This window comes from Carya illinoinensis, chromosome 8 (genome assembly GCF_018687715.1).
Source record: "Carya illinoinensis cultivar Pawnee chromosome 8, C.illinoinensisPawnee_v1, whole genome shotgun sequence".
NCBI classification, from domain to species: Eukaryota; Viridiplantae; Streptophyta; class Magnoliopsida; order Fagales; family Juglandaceae; genus Carya; species Carya illinoinensis.
This window is the reverse complement of record NC_056759.1, coordinates 7,977,990-7,987,439: the sequence shown is the minus strand read 5'-3', so window position 1 is coordinate 7,987,439 and position 9,450 is coordinate 7,977,990. Positions and strand designations below refer to the sequence as shown.

The 9,450-nt window shown below is 36.7% G+C and overlaps 1 pseudogene; it reads right to left on the bottom strand.

The window, feature by feature from the left end:
* Window positions 1-405: 405 nt before the first annotated feature.
* Window positions 406-9,119, bottom strand: LOC122318369 (annotated as a pseudogene).
* Between the last annotated feature and the right edge of the window lie 331 nt (window positions 9,120-9,450).

Here is a 9,450-nt window from a genome sequence, read left to right as displayed (position 1 = left end):
CGGTTTAATGTCGTGACTCTAATACCATCTTTCCAGCTTTAGTTATAATCTCATGACAGAGAAAGAAACCTGGCTGCATCTCGTGATGAGAGATTGTAATTTCCAAAACCTGTTTTGGATTCCTTTACGTTTTGCATGGATACGGGACTTTTCGAGTCCATCATAGACTCTTTCAAACAATAGTTTGATGGGGCAGCTGCTTTTATTATTATTATTATTATTATTGAAAAGCCTAAACAAAAATTAGAAAAAATGGACCTTTTTCTTTTCCTTTTCTTTTCCCCTCAAACTACTCAGGCATCACAAAACAAATTGTGTTGACAGCATGAGGACGTATCAAACTGGAATCAAATTGTCCAATCTTTCTTGTCAGACCCAAAGGAAGAGAGACATTCCAGAGATCTATTCCATAAAGCAAGCAACGTCTCCTTTTACTCCGGACTAGGAATATGTCTCAGTAATTATCCATGCTGTAGCTAATGTTGTATACAAGTTCAGTGTAAATTTCTCCTTCTTGAAGTATTTTGGTAAAAAAAAAAAAAAAAGACCCACAATTAAAAAAAAAGTAATTTTTTTAAAAATCCTAATTCCCTTTCATTGCTAGCGTGGCATTTCCAGTATATATATATATAAGTATACACACATGTATTAGTATGCACTTGAGAAGGTAAATGAAAAACTGTTCAACGGTTCGGTTCCCATATCAAACTTGGAGATTGGAGGCTTTATTAATACACTATGGCTGCTGGGAAAAACCAACGCTCAGCCTCAGGCGGCCTCCAGCCCACAAATAGATATGCACCTGCCTAGGGACTAAAATAGCCGAAGAACCTTACTTCTGCCATACTGCATATCTATGGCCACAAGTTGTCAGTGTCCATTCCCTGCCAGCTGGACACCAGGATCCATCACCAATCTTCATGCTTACTTTCTCCCCAATGATTGCAGAGTAGAGATTTGGCTGTGCCTCCAGAATTGTAATAGATGAACGGCTGTGAATGTCCTGATGCTTTCGAACGTCCATCTGGAGACATCATATTCGAGAAGCTTAACTACGGAGGATTTTTGCTCAAACAGAACAACTCGACAAGTGAAAATAGTTGGTAGCGTACCAGTTTCGTGATTTGGTCATGAGTCGAATCACCCCAATCGTAAAAGTGGTCATAAAACACTGTTGGTATCCCTGGATGCGTGAGAATGTATGCATAGCCCTGCAGAAAATAATGTCATAAAAGTTTAGACTCGGACACAGTTGTTAATGTAACTACTTTGAATGTATCCACAAGTTCCCTAATTGTTGAATTTCCTGAAAGGGTAAACAATTAACAGGAATAGAAGTGCTATAATTACAAATAGATTTCACAAAATTAAATCTATAAATTGATATGATTTTATATACTACATTAGATTTACTTTACAATAAAAGTAGCTTTACAATTTAACATACCACATCAAGTCATATCAGTTTGTGGATTTAATTTTGTGAAATCTCTTTGTGGCTAAAATATTCTCTAATAGGAATATTTATGCACCTAAGCAAATATTGGTATCGATAGACAGAGAAAATGGGAAACTGGTGACATGGATGATCAATAGTTATTACCTTGCTCTATTAGATGAGTTAAAATTTGGATGATTAAATTAATAACTTCTTTTCTTGTTAGGATCAAAATTTATACAAACAAACCCTGGGACCCCAAGAATTGAACTTAAGCAGATATATTACGTGGATAAAACCAGTTCACTTACCTCCATAATGTGACTTGAAGGAAAGGCCAATGAGCCTGCAAGAATGAAATGATCATGTTGAGTGTATTCATAGTCTCTATTAGTGAAACACAAGATTACTTTCTAAAACTGCTAAAACTGATACAATAAACATGACAGATGGGAAATCCATACATTAGGCCGGTAATGTCGGAGTTGGAACGAGCCCACAAAGGAGAGGGGCATTGTCAACCTAATAAAATTTTAATCACGACATTATGTGGGTAAGCTATTCTATGGGCCAAACAGAACCAGTCCAGTGTACACTCTGGATTCAAGTTACTCATACCAACCTTTAGCACAGAAGGCCAACTAAACTTTAAATCCAGGGATTGGTGGCATGTGTCAAATTTTGTTTACTATAGAATAATTTGACAAAAAGCAAAAGAATGAAAGATATGACGTCATCAGAAAGACGCACAACACACAGCAGGAGATGCCTACTTGCCACAATTTCATGCAATAAAAAAATAGTCTCCATGTGTGCACTGAGCACCGAGCACAAGAAGCAAGTGCAATAACCTCCTACAATGATCTGAGAACAATCTCAGCCCTCTTGCAACAATAGCAAAGAACATCAAGTACCTGGGTTGAGCCTGTATCATGGTTATCTAAGAATGTGACAGCTCTTGAAGGCCAAAATCCCATAACACCCGGTGGTTTCCCTTGAGCATCACGGAGTCGCCAGAATTGTCCCTTAACAGCTTCCTACAAAGAAATACATAAATAAAATCGTTTATAATGGAAATATATAAGGCCTCAATGGAAATTGAAGTTCTTGACGTAACTTAACTAATCAACTTAACTAACATATTGAATGGATAAATTTAAAAACCCCCCTACCCTAATCCTATGACAGCATAATTTCTGATACATAACAATTTGGAATACCTGAAGAATTCCCTTTGTTGTGAAGTCAAATGCAGTTGAAAGCTGTCCTGTGCCATTGATCCAGTTGACTATCCGCTGTCTATGGCTATCTGCAGAAGAGTTTACATATTAATAGAAAAATCAGAAGTGTCCCAAGCACAGGACCAAAAAATTTTCATCATTTAAAAAAGGGAGATACACTTTTTTTTTTTTTTGGTGTTTTTTGTTTGGGGGGGGGGGGGGGGGGGGGGGGGGGGGTTGGTTTGGGGGTTTGACATTGTAGAAGACAAAGTTTAATATAAGACAGCATATGATATTGACCGATGTAATTACAATATCAACGTGGCCGGCAAAATGAAGCCAAGTTCACACTTTCCATACAGACAAGCTAGTATTTGTAAATTAATATTGAACTTTCAAACCTGTGTTAGTTGTTATGGAGAAAGAATAGTGAATGGAGGAGCTGATTTCTATATTCAGATCTCATTCTATTAATTACATATATGTAGGAGAAACATTAACAGTGAAACAAAGGAATATTCATCAACCATATCTTCTAAAAGGGTACTATAAAGTATAGCATTCTCTAACACTCCCCCTAAAGCTGCAGCATTTATGTCATATAAGCCTGGAATGGAAAGATTCAAACTTACTCCTACATAATGACTTTGAAAAGTCTACAAGTTGGTCTGCAAACATTAATGGTGTAGCTATGTCTACACTATAGTATCCTGCCTCGTACAAAATGGTAGTCTACTTCAATAAGTTTGGCCTTCTCGTGGAACACAGGATTGGAAGCAATATGTATAGCCGATTTGTTACCACAACAGAGTTGAATAGAAGTAGGTTTCAGAAGCTTAGCTATTGAAGAAAGTGCTGCAATAAAGTCAACTCACTAGCAGTATAAGCCATCGATCTGTGCCTGCTTCTACACTCAATGGAGCACCTACACTTTCCTTCTTACTTTTGATACTAGGTTGCCTCCCAAAAAGGTAAAATACCTGGGGTGGATCTAATTTCAAATATAGGATCCGAATAACGTTCGGATTTAGATAAATGGCATGGGTTGAGAATCAAGCTGGACCACCAAATGAACTAGGCTGGATCCAAACCAATCTAGATCGTGATCAAGTTGCATCTGGAGATTCGGGACCTAATGAACTGAGCTGGATCTGAACAAATCTGGGCCATGACACTGAAAGAAGCAAGCCTTGCCAAAGTGATTAATAAAATCTGTGCCCAAACCGATTGAGAAATAGTCATTCAACCAACAGGCAACAACTACTGAACCGAATCACTGATATTCCAACAGGGGTCTTCCCTGTCAGCTCTGGCAAGAGGCTTCACCAGCAATGCTAAAAAAATGATCGACAACTCCAATGCCTGACACCAACAAATACCATCAGCAATGAAGACACCGTCAGATACACCCAACGAGCAACTAGTGAGGCAACACTCTTCATTGGAGGCCACCGCAAACCACCATGAACTGGCCGAAAACTTCCCAGATAACATTGAGGATGACCTCTTCAGCAGACACTAAAGGCTAACAATATCCAATAGAGCAACAGCAACAGAAGACTGTACCATCAGAAAACCAACCAGCATACAGCCACAGAAAGCTCCAACCAACCAAAAACTCAACACCCTGGGTAACCTCTCATGTCCTGGAATCAGTAACAATGTCAGCCATTTACTTGTCTGTTGCTCCTCTACCAGAGTTTAAACAATGATATGATGGTGATGAAAGATGACAACAAACCAAGCTGTCTGCATACACCTATCCACAACATCCTAATGTTGGAAGCTACCACTAAAAACAGCAACCAGAAGCAAAGAAATAGGGAATGGCGAAATAGAAGAAAAAGAAAAGATTGAGAAAAAGGAATAAGACGTGAAGAAGGCTACCAGAACAAGGAAGGGACTATTGTCCTTGCTCCAATACCACACAATTGTTATGGAGAAAGAAATAGTGAAAGAAGGAGCTGATTTCTATATTCGGCCCTCATTCTATCCATTCCATATACGTAGGAGAAACATTTATAATAAGACAAAAAAATGTTCTGGAAAAGGATCCGGTAGGGACACCTCATCAACCCCGTCTTCTAGAAGGGTGCGATATAGCATGGCATTCTCTAACACTGCATTTCTTGCATGATACCATCCAGTATTCCACACATCTCTTAAAAAGCTAACTCACTACTCTAGCAAATAAGCTCCTGTACCCAGACAAAACTCGAGAACAAAACTTAAAAGGACTGGGAATAACCATCCTCCATCCTTGCCCAACAGGGATGGCATTATAACAGGAAATAAACGAAAACTTCATAAGAAGCAACAATGCTCAAATGACCAATTATGTGAGGAATGTGTAACTTTACCTGAAGTGCTTCAGACATACATAAGAAAATCTATGTTTAAAGAAGAGCATCAAGAGAATATGATATCCAATATGATAAAATAGTGCAAATCAAGATAACTTCATGTCTACAAGTTATCAGACTCCAAAGCCAAAAATAACTAGTACGTCTATCCTACAAAACATATATAAAATACTACAAGAAACATCTTGGTTATGCAGTCAACATCAAGAGTTGCTTTATTATTTTCTATTTTTCTGATTTTCATTCCACAACTTTAAAAACCAATCTCTGGTCCCTGAAAGACATAAATGAAGTAGAATACCTTGGTTATAGTCCAAGCCATGATCATTGTAGTTGCAAGAATCCCAGTACTCCCCAACAGAAAATATTGGCTTAGCTCCTTCAATATATTCTTTCACATATTTTGCTGAATAGCTAAATCAAAGCATTACGGAGACATGAAGAATGAGCCGAGTAAATCCAATTAAGCAAAATTGTTTTTGGAATGTAGGAACATTACCCTCTTGCAAAATCAAAACGAAAATCCTGAAAGCCAACACTCCTGCGTAGCCACTGGAGCCATGCAGTAATATCTTTTCGAACAAATTCTTGGCTATGATCGATATTTGGAACTCCAGGGAAATTGTCTCCGGTGCTTCGATTACCCTGGAACATGACAGTATAGATACATTACAAAAATAGTCCCATCATGCCAATTGTAAAGATTTAGCTACAATAAGTTTTGTTTAATAGGAAAGATTTAGCTACAATAAGTATCATTACCAATCCACCAGTACAAGACGTGACAGCATGTTCGTCCCATGCTAAAGGAATTCCATCATAGCGGTTATACTTTCCCCCATGCCCTTGGGTAGTACCAACGCGATGATTGATTACAATGTCAGCCATTGCTCTAACTTTGTATTGCTTCATTTTTTGAAGTAAAGTTTTCAAAAGGTGCTCCGAACCATATGAAGAATTGAGGGAATAAAGGTTCTGTGGAAGGTAACCTGTAATTGACAGGAAAATGACAACAAAAATAGTAAACTAGTCAAGTATCTGCTAAAAGACAACATGTGCTTTTTGGATGTTTAATGTATTGAGGCCTCCAACCTTCAGGTGAAAGGGAATGACTTGCTGGTGGCAACCATGCTGAAGTAAATCCAGATTTTGCCATATCAGGAACTTTGCTTTCCAACTTTCTCCACCAATCATGTTTATGAGACTCCCAGTTAAATGCCTGTAGAGCATTTTTAATCATGTCATCATCTATGTGCTTCAATGGTCATAGCAGGTTCAAGCATTCAAATACTTAGATCCGTTTCAGAATAAAGCTACAAAAGCTTCAGTATTAGACACATGAAAATTCCTATTTGGATAAATTAAATTGTTGGCTTAATTCTCTTCTTCCCTCATGAACTACCACCTTATTGCCACTTGCACGTAAAATGATACTTGTTAATGATGTGTGTGGTAGTTTGTGGAGGGAAAAGGAATTAATCCTAATTTGTTCTGTTTCATACAGATAACAGATTTTATGTGTAGAATATAGAGTGGCAATAATGGTCCCTGCTATGTCTTTTAGTTCTATGGTTACATTAAGGCCCCGTTTGTGTACAAGAGTACTCTCAGGTATTCTCAAATTTTCTCAAACATTTCATTTCCAAACATCACTCAAACACAAAACACATTTCAATTTCAAATCTTCAACTCTTTCATCTAATCATTACAACTTTCCCAAACCTTCAAACAAAACACACAAAAAAAAAAAAATACAACTTTTTCAAATTTAAAAAAAAAAATTAAAAAATAATATTCAAACAATATTTTAACTTTATAATATTTTTATTCAACCTTTTCCCTCTCATTTCCCAAAACCCAATAAACATCTTAACTCAAATCATTTCACTACTATTAAAACCATTTAACTACTATTCACAGATATATTGAGATATTCTAAGTATCCAAATGAAGCCTAAGAGACAACATCCTTGTCAAATTTACCTGAAAAAGAATTTCCCTTCCATTGCGTATGACTGCACCTGCAAATGAATCCAAAACCATGATTTAGAATCATTAGAAATGTCCATGTCTTTTCCTTTACAAACCCTATTTTCAAAAATAACAGTTAATCTCACAGATTATGGCTTATGTTTGTTTCATTAATAAAAAATTGGGCTTGCCTCTTTTAATCCGGAAAAAATATTTGAGGCTCTAATTTGGTCCCTGGTGTTAAAAAAGATGCAATCAAGTTAAAAATTTTGAAAATTGCAGTCAAGTCCTTTTTCTGAGCTTGATTTTATAAAGTTCATAATTATCCTGTTAATTTCTTGTGTGGCAATTGATGTGGCCATTGAAAGTCAACTTTATATTTTCTATCTCCCATTTCGTTCATGATTCAAACATTTTAGTTGTCATTTCCTGAAACAATAATCCACTTTAATTTATTTATATTCTTTGCTTTCCATTTATATGAGTATGTGTATCGTCACACAAAAATAGCAGAATGTATGGCTCTGCCTCTCATCATCTAATTAATATTTAATTTACCTTACCCTAAATTATTATGTCCATATCATTCTATATCTAACCATAACCATGCAAGCGAAACACAAAACAATTGACAAGGCTGAACCATGTCACTTCAGAGGTACAGGTTGCAGGCATTGATATATTAAGATACTAGATTCCATCCTTAATGGGATAAAGCATATTTTGTTTCAATTCAAGACTTACAGCCATTTTAATTCCACCAACTTTCACATTAGTAAGATACCAAAGAACGAAATGCATTTCCAAAGGGAAAAGAGGCATACCCAGATCATTCTGCTGATTACTTTCATCAAAATCCTGCAATTAACCAACGATAAGGTTAGATTAAGAAAAGTAAAAGGCAGGTTAAAAATCTTCATTGAAAAGAATTCATGTATGAAGAAACAATTTGTTTAAAAAAATCGTCAATCTTTATTAACCAAGTAAAAGAACCAGATGTAAAGCAGGATTCATACGTTGCTCAGGTAACTCATAATAATCAGGTGGCAGTCTTCCAAACGCTGATGCCGGATCCCACAATATAAAGCACCAACAGATCTCCTGCATCCACATCAAACTCACAACTTAATGCTACTGTTTGACTTATACATAGGCATCGAGAGAAACATTAGAGACCCCTTTGATATTCAAATGAGAGAGGAGAAACGATGCTATGCGCAACACATCTAATCAATGTTGACACTTCCCTTTCCTTACCCTGGTACTACTTTCCTCAAAACAGATAGAATAGCAGGAATCCGACAGCGGGAATTAAAAAAAAAAAAAAAAACTTAAAGCATAATTGACTTGTAGCTGCTGCAACAAATAATAAACTGACAATTTTTCTAAGAGACATGTCACATGAAGAGTTACCCAGGGACATGGCTAAAGAAGCGTAATTCTTTACATGTTTCCTAATCATATAAGAACCAACGCTTATGCAACAGTTACAAACTGAAACTCAAATAGGTTAGCCATGCAGTAAGATCTAGCAGGCATTGTAACAAAGAAAAATCAACGAGAAAGAATAGAAAACCTTGTGTTTGAGTATATAATGGAAGCCACAGACACAAAGCTCGAGGTTGCGATCGAAGCGTGGGCTATGTGCTTGTGCTTCGGACCAATAAATAGAACAAATTAACAAAAAGTTGAAGATTCGACCGAGACAACCAAATTGGAATCACGCAATACAATCCATAAGACGAAAAAAACAAAACAAGCAATCAGAGAATCTCGAAGTTACTCGATAAACGACTCGCTTTTCGCCTTTTACGCAACTAAAGGAGCTGGTTCCGAATGTTCTCTACTGGAATGAAAGGAAAAGGGAATCGGCTTTTTTGAATTGGGTTGGGGAATCTGTAGCTGTGTCTCTTCAGCAGATTGTTTACGCGGTGGATGGAGGGAATGTTCACATTCAACAGTAGTCAGTAGTTGTGCGAGGCTGGATTCGCTGACTCGAAAGTCACAAGGCGTTCCATGCGGTCCAGTAACTCTTGCCGTCGATCTGGCTTACTAATGTCGATGTTAATCCCATCGTGATCATCTGATTCATCTTTCACCATATACGGCTCGCGGCGTAGAGCTGGTGTAGGAACATGTAGCCTTGTGCACGCTGTGGGCCCAGTTATTAAGCATTAAGCTAACTGCATCGTCAAACTGATTTAACATGAGGTTGTTTGAGGGCGAGACACGAAGATGAGATTTTTTTTTTTGATAAATAGTGGATGAGATATTTTGGAGGAAAGTTAAAATGTCGGTAAAATATTATTTTTTAATATTAATATTATTTAAAAATTTAAAAATTTGAATTATTTATTATATTTTAAGTGAAAAGTTTTAAAAATTATAATTATGAGAGGAGATAAATTGAGATGAGTTGAAAACATTTTTGTATCTAAACTTTGCATATAAGAATTTG